At 46.1% G+C, this 18002-nt stretch overlaps 1 protein-coding gene across 6 annotated transcripts in view; it reads left to right on the forward strand.

Annotated features, from left to right (window-relative positions):
- The first annotated feature begins 416 nt into the window (after positions 1-416).
- ZMIZ1 (zinc finger MIZ-type containing 1) overlaps positions 417-18002 on the forward strand; it is a 352580-nt gene continuing 334994 nt past the window's right edge. For 5 of the 6 annotated variants that reach the window (XM_063339622.1, XM_063339620.1, XM_063339627.1 and 2 more), the window contains exon 1: positions 963-1117. The gene's annotated coding sequence lies outside the window, so the exon portion shown is untranslated. Of the gene's footprint in view, positions 566-962; positions 1118-18002 lie in introns of those variants that run through there. The other variant, XM_063339621.1, reaches the window with a different exon arrangement.

The following is an 18002-nucleotide window of genomic DNA, read 5'->3' on the forward strand; positions in this document are numbered from 1 at the left end:
GGATTTCCTGAGGACGAGAGGAAAGAAAAAAAATAAAAAAAAAAAAGGGGGGGGGGGGAGAAACAACCCAACCCAACACGCTCTATTGTTAGCGCCGCGGGCCGCGCTCAGGGCGGCTGGGGGGGGGCCGGTCCCTGTCGTCCCCCCGCCCTCAGCCCTGCCGGGAGCGGGGACCCCCGGGCGGACCCCGCTCCTACCTGGGCGGCGGGAGCGGCGGGCTCTGGGAATCGCGGCGGCACCGAGGGTGGCAATAAATGGGGGGGGGGTGTGCGTGTGTTTGGAGTGAAATAGAGGGAGCGGCGGGGTGTCTGGGCGCTCCCGTGTCATCCCCCTGCCCGCCCGGTAGTTCGTCCCCTCCCTGTAAGAATTGTGCGGTGCGGACGGCGGCACCGCACAGCCGGCAGCCGACCGGGACCGGGGCGGTTTTCCCCTGTTCAATAATACAAAAATATAAGGAAGGGAGGATAGGCACGCTCTTGCTTTCAGTTTCCAGAGTGGAAGGGTTTCTGAGTGCCTGGTATTTCAGGAAGACTTAAAACGAGAATCCCCGCCTTAAAAATACACTGTAAGACAATATTTGTATTTTAACTTGTACCTAAGATTTTTAACTTTGTGTGATTTTTTTTTTTTTTTGGGGGGGGGGGCAGGGGGTTGCGGGGGTGGGGGAGAAGCGGGGGGAAAAAAGGAGAGGGTGAAGGGAAGAACATCCCTGTAGGAGGCAGCTCCCTTTCAGATAGGAATCTGGGACAGATTTTGCCAGCAGCCACAAAGCATGGCCCTTTGGTAATAGAATAGCCAATGTAATTTGACACTTCAACTTGCTGTGCTCTCTGCTAGTTGATTCACTTACTCACCCACTAACATTGAGCTCCTTTTCACTGTCTGTGGGCAAGGGGGGGAAAAAAAAAGAGGGGGAAGGGGGGGGGGGAGAAAGAAAGAGGGGGAAAAAAAAGCAAGCGGGGAAGAGAAGGGAGAAAGGGGGGAATTAAAAAAAAAAATTATATATTTAAAAATACCCGAGCCAGTGCTGCAAATCAGTTTGGGGGAAGAGAGGATTTTTTTTGCCTGCCTTCTTCCTTGTTGTTCCGCCGCTGCGAGGCTGCCGTGCGATCCGTAGGTAAGTTTCGCGTCTCCCTGCGCTGCCCGCCCGCAGCTCCCCGCCGGCGGCCGGGCAGGGGTTGCGCCTCGGCGGAGCAGAAACAATGGAGCGGCCACGCTGGGGAAATAAGGTGTACGGGGGGGGGATGTGTGTGTGGTGGTGGGAAATAATTTTATTTTTTTTAATAAATATATAAAATAATACATATTTATTCCGCGAGGGGAGAAAAAAATGTGCGGAGACTTCTTAAAGGGGCAGGCTGTCCCCGCCGGGGGAGCGGGGAGCCGCGGAGCCGGGCCCGGCGGCGGGGAGGCGGCTCGTCCCCGGGAAATGCCCTTCCCCGGGGCCGCGGGGGTCCCGGCCCGGCTCCAACTTGTAGCGGGCGGGCGTCGGAACCGCCGCGAAAACGAAAAGGGGGCTGGGGGGGCCGGGGCGGCGGCTGCCGTCGGCCGGGGCCAGCGCCGTCGGGGCGGGTGGGCTGGAGCCCGGTGCCGGGGCTGCGCCGCGGCTCGGCTCTTGCGTGCCCGGTTGGGCTTGTGAGAGGCGTTGGGGGGGCGGGGGAGCTCGTCCCTGTTGTGCGGGCTCCGGGAAGCTTGCCTGGGTGTAAATTCCTTGTGTCTGGGTTTCCAGAGCCAGTTGGGACCGGGGCCTCTCTGGCCAGGCAGGAGGAAGGAGCAGCCCCCCTCCTTCCCTCTCCCCCCTTCCCTCCCTCCCTCTCCCTCCCCGGTGCATCTGTCCAGGAAGCCGCCGGGGCGGAGGGGAGGGGGCGCGGGGGCAGAGGGCCGGGGGGGCCCGGCCGCCGCTCGCCCGCCTTTGTGCGAGGGGAGCGGGGGAAGCGCTTCCAGGGGCGGCTGGCCGAGCTGCTGGCGGGGAGAGGGGGAATGGCAGTCAGTTAAAAGACACTTCAGGAATGTAAACATAAAAATAGGAGCCATCCAGCCACGCTTTTATCCCCCCCCCCACCCCGTCCCCCCGCCCCGTGCCGCTCGGGATAGCGCTCTGGGCTGGCTCGGCAGCCGGGAAGGAGTGTGGCAGCCGAAGGCAGGGGGAGGAAGTTGTTACTATAATCGTGGTTGTTTTTTTTTTTTAGACTGTAAACTTTGTTTTGCACGTGTAAAGTTTAATTTCGGTGCTGCCGTGGAGGCTGCGATTATGGGGCGCCGGAGCGGGGAGGCGTCTCCTCGTGTGTACCCCCCCGCCCCGTTACCGTATTTGCGGGAGGTGAGACGTGCTCGGCGGTGGCAGCCTGACCCCGCGTCGCGGCCGAACGGCTTTTGTCCGGGGTTGCGGGGGTCCCGCCGCACGGTTCCGGCAGCCGCACAAACCGTGCCACATCGCAGCCGTGCGGGCAGTTCGCGGGGGCTGGGGCTAACTTGAGGAATAGCTCTGCAGTGCCGGCCCGTCGTGCGCCCTGTATATTTTTGTGCTTCAGTTAATAATCTGCAAACGGCTTAATGGCTCTGTAGTGCCAGAGGAATTGGTTTTCTCCATTTACTCCGGCAGGCCTGAGTGAAGCTGGTGCTCTGGCTGCTTTTTTCAATGCGTTGACATGAGAGAAGAGGATTTAACTTGGCAGCCTGAACAAATGCTCTATCAAAGGTTTCCTAAGAGACAGTAGGGGAGCGGGGGAGATGAATGACCTGGGGTAGTTTTAGGGTGCTACCTATGCAGGCTTTCTTTTAAATATGAAATGGCCATTTAGGACTCTGAATAAAACTGCGCGCATCAGAAAGGCGACAGGCTTATAAAATTTAAAAGGGCAAAAGCCCATTAATGCAGTGGCGAAGCTTTGGCTCCCAGCTCTGGTTGAGTAGTTCCAACTGCCTTGAAGTGCCAAAGCTTTTAAGGAATCTTTAGCAACAGCTTCTCTCTCGTTGCAGTATGGACCTTGGCCTCACGCGGGAAGGTTAATGGTGCGGCCTCTCCTCCCCAGGCAGGGGAGTGAAGGCGAGGGCGGCAGGGGTAAGGGCACCAGGGGTAACCGAGAGGTGACGCAAAACCAGGATGGCGGGGGGGGGGGGGGGGGGGGGGGAAGAAAAAGAAAGAGCCCGACGCTAGGATGTATGGCTGAAGCCTCTTGCTGGTGGGAACCTGCTCAGGTCATGATACTGGGGCAGTAATGTGGCACAGTGGCAGAACTCTAACTCCAAAAAGTATTACCAGCACCAGCAGAAAAGTTTTGCAGGGTAATACAGCAAAACTAAACACCACTGACGGTCTTTGGGGGAGCAAGGATCCTTCTAACAAACATAGTTGGTCTCGGATTCAAGCCTCCACTTCCTTTTCTCGACTGGGGGAAGCGTACTATGGCATCAGTCTTCTCCTGGCGGGGCCTGGTGCAGGTCTGCGAGTGCCAGAAGACTCGCCCTGACCTTTTTCTGCTCAAGTTGAGGATGTTGAAACACCAGCCATCAAACAAAAGGCACATTGAAAGCAAGATCTGCGATGGAGCACGTGTGACTTTGAGGCTGGTTGAGTGCATTTGGGGACTGTTTTCCTCAGAGTTTGGGGTGGGGGAAGGAGAAAGAAAAGGCCACTTTATTTTTGAAATGAGGCTATGGAAAACATGACTTGGAATCCTCTAAATATGCCACAGTCAAAGACCTTTCTTCTTTTTATCTTTACTTTTTAAACGTCTTCTTAAAATGTCTTGATTTCTACTTTTTTACATATGTATCTATAATTGCCAAGTTACAAAAAGACTATTTTTCCCCATGGGTGCAAGGAGGACCCGGAATGATGCAGAATCTCCCACATTTAAAAAAAGCAGCTTTAAAAAAAAAGTGTCTTTGGGATTACATTTTAAAACAATGAAATATTTCCTGGGATTTAATTGACAGATTGTGATTTTTATCTACTCAAGATAACACTACCTCAAAAGGTGGCTGATTTAAAGATTATTCTGTAAATTGAGATTTAAATTTACTTGGGGCTTTCAGAATTTAAAAAGAACGCCTTCGGGACCAGTCGATATAGGTATCTAACCTGCCAATGACACTCATGTCAACATGGACAGATGCTTTTGTTTACATTGTTTATGGTCCACAGTACCTTAAATAAACGTTGATCATGATTAGAAACAATAATTGAGTCTGTGGCAAAGGATCAATGAAAACTTTGTTTCAGGAAAGAAGTGAGTTGCTGTGTGTATATACAGAGAGTGTTTTGTGCTGCCTGAGATGAAATAAAACTGCCATCTTAATGCGGCATACAATTCTGCTTTTAGAATATTTTAAGAAACCCACAAAAGATAATAGATCAGTTTCTGCATCATCTGAAAGGTTTGTCCTGATCAGCCGTGGTTACGAGGGGTGGAAAGGAGAGGAGGCTTTGTAGCAGGTTTCCATTCATAACTTTTCTTGGGAGTTGCTTGCCCTTTACCCCAAATCTCTTCCACTTTTATAGGCTCCAAAGGTTTTGTGTCGACACAAAAAAACACCACCAAAACCCAAACCCTTGCGGATGGCAGTTACATCACTGATACTATAGTTGGAGACAATGTTGGCTGGTTTTTAGCAACTTGATGTTTGTACTAGCGGCCTGGAAAGCCTGGTTTCTCTCCTGAAAAGGAAGAAAAATAGATCCTAGAAAGGAAACAAAGTTGGAATGCCTTTTGCCTTCCACAATGTTGGTGATAGGCTTCGGGACAATGGGGAATCCAGCCTTTTTCCAGTCGCACGGAAGATAATGTGACTATGAGAAATGGCTGTGGTGGCTGGCCAGGAGCTGGTGGTGCCTGCCCTGCTGCTGTAACGACGTGGGTGATCAAATGCTGTGCAGGAAGCGAGCTGGGATTGTTATGACTTTACCTGGGAAGCCTGGTTCTCATAAATAAGTAGGACTGGAGTTAATGCCTGTGGTAACAAATCTGACCACTGTGCAATTGGCTGATTTGTTCACTCCTAGTCAGACCAATTTTTGTGAAATCCTATCCCGTATTACAGCAAAGCGGCAAGAATATTGCTGAAGAGTTTAGAGTGGGTTTGTGCTTGTTCTTGTCAACTGACTGTTGTGGGACGAGGGACACAAACCCTCTTTATCTGTTTAGATGTGTTTTATGGGAAAGCACAGTGAGCAGTGCATCAATACAGACCACCGCAGATGGGCACTGATGTACCTCCTGCTCAGGTACCGCATGTTTTCCTTTCACTGAATGTAGGTGTAAGCAAGCTTTCCTGCTACTGCTAAGTTGAGGCTGTCAGTGGTATTAGAAACCATTTCTGCTTTAAAATGGTGTCTTTGGCTTAAAAACAAAAGCTTTGTAAATTGAAATGTTGCTTTGTCATATTGTTTTGTTGTTCCCCCCCCCCCCCCCCCCCCCCATTTCTTTTTCCAAAAGCAAAAACTTCTTATGTAGCAATTCTCCATTTCTTTATTTCCATTGGGTTTCGCGTCTTCATTAGCATTCAGCTTGGTCGTTGTTAGAGTATTTTAAAGGTGATATGGGCTGCAAGAGAAATGTCCAGGCGATAGGCTGTAATGGATCGACTCCAACAGCTCGACTGTTGGAGGCAGTAGTGTATTATGGGAGTAGGAGATGGTCTTACACTTGTTACGTGTTATTTTTGGTTCCAACAGTTTAAGATAGACTGAAGTTTACATTGCCTGCAATAGGTGAGGTTTGCTGGCTTCAGTACAGGGCTACTACCCTTCCCTTTATGGAGCAGGGCAAATTTGTATGGGCATTGTGTATCTAGTAGAAGAAAGTAAGTTGTTCTTAGGCAGACAAAATCACTTTCCATCTGATTTCTCCTGCAAGAGTCAACAGAAATTAAGTTACTCCACAGGGGATGACTCATTCTTAGAAGAACCTGCCCTTGTGAAGGCCCACATAGGTGATCATTTGATGCAGGCCACCTATGGTTTCCCTCAGGTGCTCATACTTTTTAGACGTGTAGCACAGGATAGAAGCAGCAATTTGTACTCCTGTGTTGAATCCTGTAACAGTGATGGTTGACACTTTTAAAGGTTTAGGATCTAATGAAATGTCTAAGCTTAAGAAGAGACTTTTGTTCTTTCCATAGATAATTCAATAAATCGAGCTGGTTTGTATTTTGTCTAATGTATTAATACTCAGGTAGTTGCATACAAGCTATCACGTTAACATTCCATTAAGATAAATGTGGGCAGCGTATCCCTTGGTTGGTAAGCCAGCATTTGTTTTGACTCCACAGAGCAGCTTTGAATTGATTCCCAAAGTGAAGCAGGAAGGCTATGGGCTCAACACAGGGGGAAGGGAGGAAAAGAAATTGCTCAAAATCCATTAGTATGCACGCCACAAACCTGTGGAAATGTCATAAACCTGTGGACTTGGATTGCCACTACTGCTCATTGTTTGTTATTTGATTTTTATTTTTTTTTTAATTTTTTCTGACTTAATATGTATATGTCAGTGGATGGTGGAGAGCTGATTTATTAAACGAATGTCCTCATGTTAAGACATGATTCTCCAGGCTGCCTGATCCATAGGTAGTGTTGTTATCCTCTCGCTGTAGAGCCATATTCCATTTTCTTGGTAGTCAATATTGGCCGTGAGTGCCGAGAGGCCGGGGTTCTGTAAGCCTTTTTTTTTTTTTTTTTTTTCCCCAGAAGAAAACAGCATTGCCATGGGTCTGACTTTGGCAATGGGAACAACTCAAACCTATAGATAATACACACATGTCGTGAAAACTAGTGTGAGAATGAAAGCCACGGACTTTGTATGTCTGATAGCGTCATGCGAAACCAGCATGGAAGTTGTTTGTCATCTTCATTTGGTTGTCTTCAAATCTTTCTTGTTCTGATGTTCTCAAGTCTGTGTCTGGTAACTGGTAAACTCTTCTGGTGACTTATTTTTAGAAGTCAATCTGGTCAGGATGGTGTTAACTAGAGAATACTAACTCGTTGATCCAATGTACAAACGTGGATAAACTCTCTCTTGCTCATATTGCAGCTCTTTGTGCCTGTAAAAGATCATTTGCCATCTTTGCTGATTAGGTAAAAACATACACGCTTGAGAAGTAGGAGAAAAAGAAATACATTGACAACAAGTTTGTGTTGTCTTTGGATTTTTTTTTTTTTATATTTTATTTCTTATTATTCCTTTGAGGCTACAGAGCTGTGATGACTGACCGTCTGGCAAAGCAAATGGTATCCATCTCTTGGAGATTTCTAGATAGTCTCATAACTAACCAGAAGGGTTTATTTATTGGGGCTGCAGTGACATAGATATATGACAGAATAGTAGGGGCTTCAGTTGGCCATTTAGTAGCAAAAACAGTTCCCTTGATGAATATCTGCCCGTTTCTTGGCTGTATTCCTGATTCCCTCTGAGAACAGCGGAGCCTTTTAGGCTGCCCTGAAATACACACCTCCTGTATCTCCACCAGTAAATTCTGAAGTGCAGGTTTCTCTTCCTCTCTTGTTTTTGAACACACATTCCAAAACCAGCTGAACTGATCGAATACAGGCTTACTGCGTAAATAAGGGCATCATGGGACAGGGGCAGTGGGCAGTGCCGGGGCTGGCTTACTGCTGGGCACCTGGAGTGGGAGAGGGTTTGAAACTGGACTTCCCTGGAAATTGCCTCGTCCCCCACTGATGCTCAGAAGGGGGTTTTCCCCAGTCTGATCATGATTTCTACCTTGCTTCTTAAAACTTCTCTTTAGTGTGTCACTGAGTTCAGACCCTTCCCCGATGCTGTTCTCTTGGGCATCGTTTGGCTTGTTCACCAACACAGATGTGCATCCTCCACCTCAAAGGTTACCGTCTGCCTTCGGTTATTTTAGAGGTGTGAGAGTGCCACGGGGGAAAAAAAAAAAAAACAAACCACCACAAAAGTGTTGAATGACAGCGGGGAAAAGCTCGTACCTTCAGTTGCAGGACCCCCACCCCTCCGCTTTCGCAAGGAAGCAAGAGAAACCCTCCAACCCCCTGTCTTGATGCCCCATTGCTTGGTTTGGGCAATGCTCTTGCAGCCAGAAGCCCTGTAGGTGGTTTGAAAATAAGAAATACCTTACATATCATTGCTTTAACATAAACCTTAGTCTTCCTTAGCATTGAGCATATCTCTAAGATTTTTGTCTGTTGTAAATGACAAAAAAGCCTTATCAACAGGGAAATTTTTCTTAGATAATATTTCTGGTTGAAATACACTGCAAAAATACAAGTTCCTGCAGGTAGAGTAGTTTGAAAACAAGCACTGTCACTCTTTCATTTTAGAACTATAACATGTTCATAGGACAATGGAAGACCCCTTTGGTTATCTCCCTTCCCCCCGAAATAAGCAGGAGAAAAGCTTTAAAAAGCGGCTTTAGAGACTTTGTTGACATTGAATTCTCGGAAGAGCAGTTTGTTTATACACCTATCTATACACGAAAGAGAGAAGGGTTTATTATCCCTCAGGTTTGCAGGGCGGGAAGAAGAATGATGTGGTGGTCAGGCAGTCTACCCAATCTCTTGGTGTCCTCCTTGTAAATTCTGTGCTTGTTTAATGCTCTTATAACCCTTTTCCCGGCAGTGGGATCACAGAAGTTAACTTGTTTACAGCTGGTATACAGCTTATGGTGGCCTCCCTTACAGCCACCCAGTGCTTCCCCCAAGCTTTTTCAAAGAAAGCTTTTTCTTCCCTCCTCCGCTTAGCACAGGTTGATGCACTTTACATTTGATTAAACAATTTTTTTTTTTTCAAGACTGGAATGCTTGTTCTAAAAAGACTGCAGGCTAGTGAACTGTTGTCCTGCAAAGGCTCGTGGGATCCTGACTACCTGCGTGTTCAGTTCACTATCCTTCGGGTGCTGTGCAAAACCATGAAGTCCCACCTTGCCACTGCAGTGTAGGTGCTCTCTCTATTTCACAGAAAATCAAGACACTGAAGTTGCAGTTGGGTACAAAGGGTGAAAATGTGGGTAGCAATTCTAGGACTGAAAAGGTGAACTTGACATGTGTTGAATTTGTGAGGCTGTTTCTCTGCAAACTAGTGTTCGGCTTCACCCCATGCACAAGTCTCTTCTTTCTTGCTTCTGAGACATCTACTTTGATAGGTCTTACCTGGTGAGACTTAAAGCAGTGATCAGTCCTCCTTTAAGAAATTCGTTTCAGGAACTATTCTTCCATCTTTTCCTGTCCTCCTCTCAAGTATGAGATTTCTCCCCGAATTTACATCACTGTTTTAAAAAGTATTGGGTTGCAGTCCAGCTGGAGTTTGATACCATTAGACATGGGAGCCTACAAGCTTTCCAACTGAATGCATAGCTTTGGCTTTTGGCACTGTAAAACTCTTGACATCTTGCACATTAAAATCATAACAGCATTATGTAAGGAGAAGTTATTTTGGGTCACCAGTGGATCTTTCTAAGACTTGGTTAAAGCAGCCTTGTGAGTTAAAACACTTGGGCTCGAGTCCTCTTCCTGCATCTTTTTGACAGTGTAAGCGTGCGGGTGGTGTGTCCTTTCGCAGCCATCTGCCCTCGGCTTTGCTGGCTCTGAACCAGCAGCTTGGGCGGCTGTGGGGACCCCTCGGGAGAAGGCTCAGCCCCTGGCTGTCACCCTCCCTGCCACTTTGCGGTGGGACTGGAAGGAGAAGCTGGGGGGCTCTGGGACCCACCTGCTCTGGGCTCCCGGCAGCTCCTGCGGCAGCGGGGGGACAGGAGTTGTGTGGGAAGGTGGATGGTTGCCCAGAAGGACTTCAAAACCCAGGCAAACAAAGTCCCATCTCTGCAGCGGGCACTCGCTTGTTTATGTGTAACTCGGGAGTCGCCGTTTCAGTTTGGCCTTGTTGTTCTTTGCCGAAGGACAAGTAAAACTGTGACAGCAGTTGTTGGTGACCAGCAAGTGACAGAATGCGGGATAAATCTGGGGAATCTTTGAAATGCTTTTTAATAACAAATACTTAAAAAAGATACAGCTTACACATGAAAGATGCCATACTTGGACTTTTCTGGGTGGTGTAGGTGTAAACGCTTGCCTTCAAGACTAAACCATGCATACCGACTGAACCTCGGGTATGAATTACAAATAAAGGGAAGGCCATTCAGACCTTGTTTGAACTTCAGAAGGAATCAGCACCAGGACACAAGATAAATATTTTTAAAACATTGACATGAAATTGCCGTGTCCTCCCACGTCTGTGCAGCAGGGAGTGATGGGCACTGCCGGCAGTGGCCTTGACTGGAGCAGGGCAAGTTGAGAGAGCAGAAAGTCCCCCCCGAGGCACAGACTTGGGCGAAGCAGTGGCTCTTTCTGCAAAGGACGGTGCTGGGGATGGTGAGCAGCTCAGACTAAACCTCTAAAATGGGTTTTGAAAATATTTGCCGTCATTTTTATTCCACCTGTATTTGTGGCAGGTTGCTATTTGTAAGTTAATCGTTTGGCAGGCGCTGGGGAGGTGCAGGGTCTGCAGGGGAGTGGAGGAAGAGGAGGAGGCGGTGGCTGCTGCTGCTGGAGAGGTCAGAGCCTGGGTTTGAGGAATTGGTTGGGGGGAAGCAGATGGGCACCTTAAGTCCAGGACTGTGCTTGTCTTATCCTTCAGCAAAACGTCAAGGTCCTTTTGTTAACAAAATAAATACGTGAAATTTAGAATTCGTCAGTTGAAGTTTCTTTTGTTAACTAATTGATGTGTGGAGCATCCATTTTGAGGAGTTTGTCCTTGTCCCATTTCCTCCCCGCTGACCCAGAGCAGAGCTGCTCCTGCTGAGCGGTGGTTAGCGGGCTGGGTTTGGTGCACTGTCCTGCAACCTTTGGGTATCTGGTGTCAGCGCTGCCCTCGGCTGTGGTGGGTCCTCGCAAGCCCTGCGTGACACCAGGCTGGTACACCTCGTACAGCTCTCCTGTCAGTTTGCCCTAGACATACGCAGGTAAACATATTAACGAGCTGAAATGAGGAGTAAAGCAGTCGATAGTCAGGCTGCTATTGTGCAGCGCCCAGGCTCTGCCATGGTGACTAAGGCGGCGTGATGGTTTCCTTATTGGCCACCATCTGTCCCTCTGCGCTGGCGCCTGGTGGCTGGCGCTCCGCCTCAGGAGCACCGGGGCTCTGGGGCAAGCAAGGAGGGGAGGAAGATAGCTGGTAGGTTTCTGGTCACAGTTGCATGATAGTTGTGTCACTAGATTTGTTTAATCACTTTAAGAAAAAAAATAAAAAATTCCAAGACAACGTTTTCACCGTATCCTAAAAGGTTTTGCATCCTGAGCGTGTGTATAAATTGTTCACTCAATGCGTGAACTTTTTGCAAAACCTTTGGTGAAGGAAAGTCTTGTAGCAGTGCCTGTTGTTAGAGTATTTTAGCGTGTTGGAAATTTCAGTGAACCTTCTAATGTTTCTGTCGGTTTTATGGTGTCGTATGATTTGAAATTCAGATTTAAAACTTTGAATTTGGTCACTCAAAAAGAAACAAGCATGTCAGTGTAGAGTCTTAGTCCTTTGTCTGAAATTGCAGATATGGCCCTCAATGCCTCTTTCTCAATAAAGAGAAATGTAAATCAGAAATACTTGTAATGTTGCCAGCATCTTGTCCAAGCAATATCCTGGTGTATTAAATCATAAAATGAAGAAACGTAATACATATCTCCTGTCATATGAAAAATATATTTTTAAGTTTATCTTTGCTCTGTTCATGCTCCTCAGTGTTCATGAATTTATGCTTTATTTTGCTGTAGAAACTGGTAGCCAACTTTACCTGTTAAACTGTTTATAGAAGGAACAAAAGATTGGGGAGTCAAGCTCCCCTTTTCACTGTTACACCTGACTTAAGGATAATTTGTAGGAAATGAAAGATGAATGCACATATGCAAACCTCTCTTAAAGCTTGCCTGGCTGCTTTGTTTAATAAGGATAAAACCTCCAAAAGAAACACTGAAAAGGCAGGAATTCTCTGGCAGTTGATCTATTTGTGTTTTTAACGTAGAATATTTTTAGCCTGAGATACAAAAATACATACTTTTGTATCCAAAGAGACTGTTGTTTCCATTTATATTAAAACCCTGGATGGGAAACAAAATGTTAGACCTATTATAATGCAACCCAGTAATTAACATATGTTGGCCTGCCTCTGCCAAGGCTTTCCTATGAGTAATGCAAGTTGCACAAGTAGAGGAGTCAGGTTGTTTGTCAGTGAAAACCATGCATCTACGCATGAGTGATCCGATCCGAAAGACATCATCTGAGGATAAGGATGCGAATCTGTGTTTGAATCTAAGAGCAATTATGGTTCAAATGTCCTCTCAGCCATGTTAGGTTTGGAAAAAAAAAAAAAAAGACAACTTTTTTTTTTTCTTCCCCCTGTTGCCAGTAAAATATTCTCTTGTCTAGTATTAAGAAAAATGGGATAATAATTGATGGAGGAAGTTTCATGTTTTTGGTTATATGGGATTTTTGTGTGTGGTGGTTGTGGGCTTTTTCTTTGTTTTGTTGTGTGTGTGTTTGTTGTTTTTAATTCCCCAGTTCCTGAGCCACTGGAGCAAGGGATCTCAGGGATGTTTCCTACAGTAAGGATTCACTGTCTCTGACTTTCAGAGACATCTGTGCAATTGCAGTCATGTCAGGTGAATGCCAGGTAGTTGGATCCAGCTTTTCTATTTGGATGGACCTTTCACAGCAGAGGAGCGGAGTGACTTGGTTAAACTGAAAATGTTTTCTCTCTGATCAAAGCGAATGTATGTAAAGCATATACTGTATGTACTCTTTACCGATTTGTTACTTCCACCCAAATACATGCATTCTGGAGTTACATATAAGAAGGGGCATAGAGGGTAGAGTAAAAGATGAAATAAAAAAAAAAATTTAAAAAAAGCGTAAAAACATAGGTGACAGGCTCTGGCATGGTGGATTTTTTTTTTCCTAATGAAGTGTAAATGACCAATTCAGACCTATTTTCCTAATAAATGTTATGGGAAGACAAATGATATATTGTAGATTTAAATGAGTGAAATGCATCCTCAGAGTAGTTTGAAGGTCATATGTTCTTGAACTCTGAAATGTGTTCCAATTAGTGTTCTATTTAAAAGCAGATTTTGTTTCTTAACCTGAAAGCAGGCTGTTGCACACCAACTAATGGCTTAATGTGGGCTCACAATTAGTGACTGCTCACTTCTGCGCACTTATCGCAATGTGACCCCCATAGTCTTGGTTGAAAGGACTGGAACATGGAGAGATAATAGGATTAATCAATATCTGTATACATTGCAAGTATTAACAACTTTGAAACACCAGAGGTTCTCTGGTACTTTATCATGATAGAGTGAAATGCGTCATCATTTTTTCCTCTTAGAGAGTTATGTGTTTAATTTGTAGGTTGTGCTTTTACACTATCTGTTCAGCTATAAATAAAGCTTGACTATGACAGTGATGGCCTTCAGGCTACCTTTTCATTGTAAATTCACAATTGTTGCTTTTGCCTTGAGTGCCATTTTCAAGCTGTGCAGTGTGGATGGTGTTGAAGAAAAGAAACTTACAGTACAGAAAGTGGGTTTTGTTGCTTAGAGTACTGATAAGACTAATTTAAGGTTGCCAGCCTTAAAATATTCGGCCACCAGAAGCCAGGCTTTTAGAATAACTTTAAATAATAATAAACTTGCATTCTTTTAAGAAATCTGCCTTTTGGGGCTTGTTTAGTGTTCATATTTTCAAGTTTCTTTCTGAATCACAAGCACTAGAAACTCGTTAAATAAACAGAGGTGCTGTTAAAATCAGTTGACTTAAGGAGTTGGAGCTTCAGAGTGCACAAGAAAGTAGCATTAGGCTTAGCTCCAGGACTTTTTTTGTTGTTTTTTTTTTACTTTCTGTTGCACTCTTATGCCACGTGCAGTGGTGGTAGGTCCAGTTTGCTCCCGGAGGTTATTTGCCGCTCTCTCTCAAAGCAGGGTGGTGTAATCGGTAGTCACGCTTAGTAACACTGTCTGCCTGTTTTTCAAATCATCGAGCATCTTGTGGCTCTCCAAAATATTACGGAAGGACTGTGGTGGGTCAGAACTTTTTGATTTGCAAGTTCTTAATGTCTAGAAAACATACTGAGGTCTTTTAAAAGCGTCACTGTTGGATGTAAAATCTGCTTCCCCCTCCACTGACGTTATTTTAAAGTGGGTAGATGCAGCAGATTTTTAGGAGATAGTGGAAAACCCGGCTAGTCTAAGGGAGGGGGGAAAAAAACGGCTGGGAAAAATACATGGTGAGAAAGGTGTAGCTGGATTTACCACCGCCTTGACATTTTGTCTATAGAAAGTGAAATTGCTGGGTTTGTGTTAATATATTTATTGTGCATTCAAATACCTGTCGGAAGGCTTTGTGATCTATGGGTACTATTTTTATCTTCATTTACAAATCAGCAGGTGTTCGCAGGCCTGTTGGACATCCATCCTTTTGAGGCATTTATGAGTAAACGTTTCTGGCTGTCATAATTTTGGTTGGTCAAGTCCACGTTAATTGCTGCACTCCGTGCAGTTGTTCTAACATTTAAATACTGCCTGTGAGTAGGTTTGATTAAAATTACATCTCTAGGTGCACACTAAATACCTTTGATACCTCACCTATAAACAACTGTAGAATTGTTGGTGAGAATGACAGCTGCAGGCAATAAGTGAGGACAGTAATAGAAGTCTCAGTGCTGGAGAGAGCGTCATAAATCATGAGGCGAGAGCCGTGTGTGTGCTGACAAATCGGCAAGCAGCTGCAAACAGCGTTTTCCAGGTAAGAATTACTGCGCTCGCACCCGATAACTGCGCAGAAACCACCTCTGCCTTGTACGTGGGCAACTTCACCCCTGCACGGGTAGTCACGGTGGTGTGAGCCGTTGAGCTCTGGTATTTTGACTGGGGATGGCGTTTTGCATGGTGTAAGCTGCATATTGGACACTGGACCTTGGTATTCATCCAAGGTGTATTCAAGTGCACGTCTTCTCTTTCTGGGAGGAAAATCCCCTTGCTTTTTGCAGCTGATGAGTTATTTTATTTAGTTTCCTCAAAGGCTTCGGAGGAGAGTTCTTGACGGGTGGAGACAAGGGGGTGTATTTGGCGGTCTTTAAGCCAGCTTACTTTGTTAGCCCGTGCTGGGTGGAGTTGGGAGGAGGTGCATATGTCTCTTTAAAGAATAAATAAATAAAAAAAAATAATCTGGAATGATGCTGTTTAAGTAAATGAGATAACAATCTAGTCACCCAGAAAACAATCTTACTCTTCTACTGTGAGAGAAAAGAAAACAATTTTAATGAAATAATGATAGGAAACAGATGGCAAAAGGCTAGCAACTGAACTATTTTTTGAACGCTAAAAAATAAGTGTCGGACACGTGTCCCATATTTTAATTATAACTAAAAGCATAAGGTGATAGAATATGTTTTAAAATGTTGAAGTCCTTTTTATATATAATTCAACCTTAATCTCTTGGGTTTTGGTTAATTGGGTTTAATCTTGGTAAATTAAAGGCTTACAAGTTTTGATGACCAGAAGTTGCTGCCACTTTACTCAGGCAAGTGAGTTTGAGACCAGTGCCACGCTCCAGAGAGGTACGGCACTTGGCAGACGTTCATAGCTGTAATATGCGATCTTGGAAGAATATCTGTTTGAATTTATGCACTTTCAGTTTGTCTGTGACAGGAGAAAAGTTGCTAAGGCGTGTGAGCTTACTGTGATTGCAGCGGGCAGGGCAGCTCCAGCCTCGGGGAGCAGGGTGGCTGGCTGAGGTGCGAGGCTGCACACAGGTTCAAAATGGATTGGTCTCGTGTACACCAGGAGCTGTAACAAGCACGGCCACTTCTTAGAATCATAGAATGGTTTGGGTTGGAAGGGACCTTTAAAGGTCATGTAGTTCCAACCCCCCTGCCATGGGCAGGGACACCTCCCACTAGACCAGGTTGCTCGAAGCCCCATCCAGCCTGGCCTTGAACACTTCCAGGGATGGGGCATCCACAGCTTCTCCGGGCAACCTGTGCCAGTGGTGTTCTCCTGCCGTGGCAGTGAAGTATGCTGGGCAGTGGTGTCCCCTCCCTGCTGAAAAAACTGTACTTGAGTATGTCCAAGGAGCTGAGAAGGTGCTTTTAGTTTTGCTATATTATGCTTATGCTTAGATTGCATTTATAAACCTTTGATACTTTAAACTATTTACTTAAATCGTAGAAATAAAACATTCCTAAGAAATGGTCCTTTGAACAGAATCATTTAAATATGGGATAATTATGGGTCCCAATTTACACACACCCCCTCACTGGGCAGTAGGGATCAGGTCGCTGAGAAAAGGCTTTTGTTTTTTTGGGACGTTTTCAGTTTTCTTTTGTGTGGCTGTTTATTTTTGCTGTTGTTTGTTTTCTTGTTAAGGTTCATTTTCAGCTGAATTAGCTACAATTGGGTACCACTGTCTGCGTGACTGCCTAGTCTCTGTATCAATGAAGGGCGCCATTAGGAAGCACCTCAGTCAGGCTGGTGGAGGGCCAGGACCTCCCCTTGGGCTCAGCTCAACAGGCTTCAGGCTGGGACACTTCTGCCAGGCTCTCCAGCCACCTTGCGGTTCCCCTGAACAACAGCGAGCATTTGCACACACCTCAGAACGGTACACCAGCCTGGTTTTCCAGGAACGTGTTTTTTTTCTTCTATAGAATATTCTTCTGAAGTTGACAAATGTCTGAGAGAAGTTATCGTTCTGTGGTCTTATGATATTTATGTAACATATAATAATGTAGTCAAACACACATTCATGTGCATTTTTGTCTATCCAAGTCCTGTTGAACCTCTTTCCAGCCTCACTTGATTTAATACGAAAATTGCTGAAGGGTACCGTTCATCGGCTGGTGGCATGGTGATTTTTAGAAAAGAAGCTGGCATATGTGCAACTGCTGGAGCTTTGCTGCTGGCAGCATGGGGCTTTGACAGCGTCCCCGGTGTGGCCAATGTCCTGCCCTTGCCCCCATCCCCTCTGCCACCAGGAGCTGCGGAGGGGACATGTGTGGGTGTGCTGGGTCCCATCTGTGTTATTTGCCTCTTCTGGAAGGCAGTGAGAAGTGATGTGTCTCAGAGGTGGTGCTGGCCATGCCACCAACACAGGGCCCGTGGGCATCAGGAAAGGTAGGGTGACATGGGAGCCAAGGGGCCGTTGCCGTGCCATGGGGAGTGGCTTGAGTGTGCGGCAGCATCTTTTCCTCATCGCTTCTCCTGGCCCAGAATAAACAATACCGTTAGTACTGTGTGAGCTGTACCATGATGCCCAGTATAAACAGGCTGGTCTGTGAGAAAGACGGACAATCCCTGTTTCCATCCCCAGGCTGTGGTTTTGCACTGTCAGGACTACTTAAGCCTCACAGTTCCCTGCTGCACGTTATTCCCACCCTTACGCTGCATTAGCATCAATGTTTGTGCAGGTGCACAATGAATCAGACTGGTGAACTGATGAAGATGAAAACAAAAAAAAAACCCTTTTGTATTTCTGTATAGTTTCTTCCTTCTCACCCATAGCCCCTCAGATCGGTTCCCCAGCCTGCTTCCTTGTGTGGCCACACAGATCGCCGTGCGAGCACCATGTGGGCGGCAGCAGAGGACTGGGAAGCTGAGGTGCATGGAGGTGGGAAAGAGTACTTCCACTGGCACTCCCACCTAGGAAAGTCAAATGGATCCACAACCTCACAATTAGCAGAAAATAATAAACCCAGCTCATAAGTAGATTGGATCAAGTGATTAAAACCACAATGTTTTCATTTGCATGAACTTGTTTTCCTATGAGTACCAGAGCATCTGTTGCTGGGGGCAGGGAGATTCTCACGAAATTAAAACATAAATGGCATGTAACCTTCGCTATATCGGGCATCGCTATATGTCTGTTAGTACAGCTCCCGGAACTGGTCAGGAGGCCTGAAAACAAGAACCAACCAACCAAAGAGAGCTTAGCTCTGCAGCACTGTGCCCGTGCCTGGCTCCAGCTGGTACCTGCTGAAAGCCCTTCATCACT

This window comes from Chroicocephalus ridibundus, chromosome 6 (assembly GCF_963924245.1).
Source record: "Chroicocephalus ridibundus chromosome 6, bChrRid1.1, whole genome shotgun sequence".
In the NCBI taxonomy this organism is placed as follows: Eukaryota; Metazoa; Chordata; class Aves; order Charadriiformes; family Laridae; genus Chroicocephalus; species Chroicocephalus ridibundus.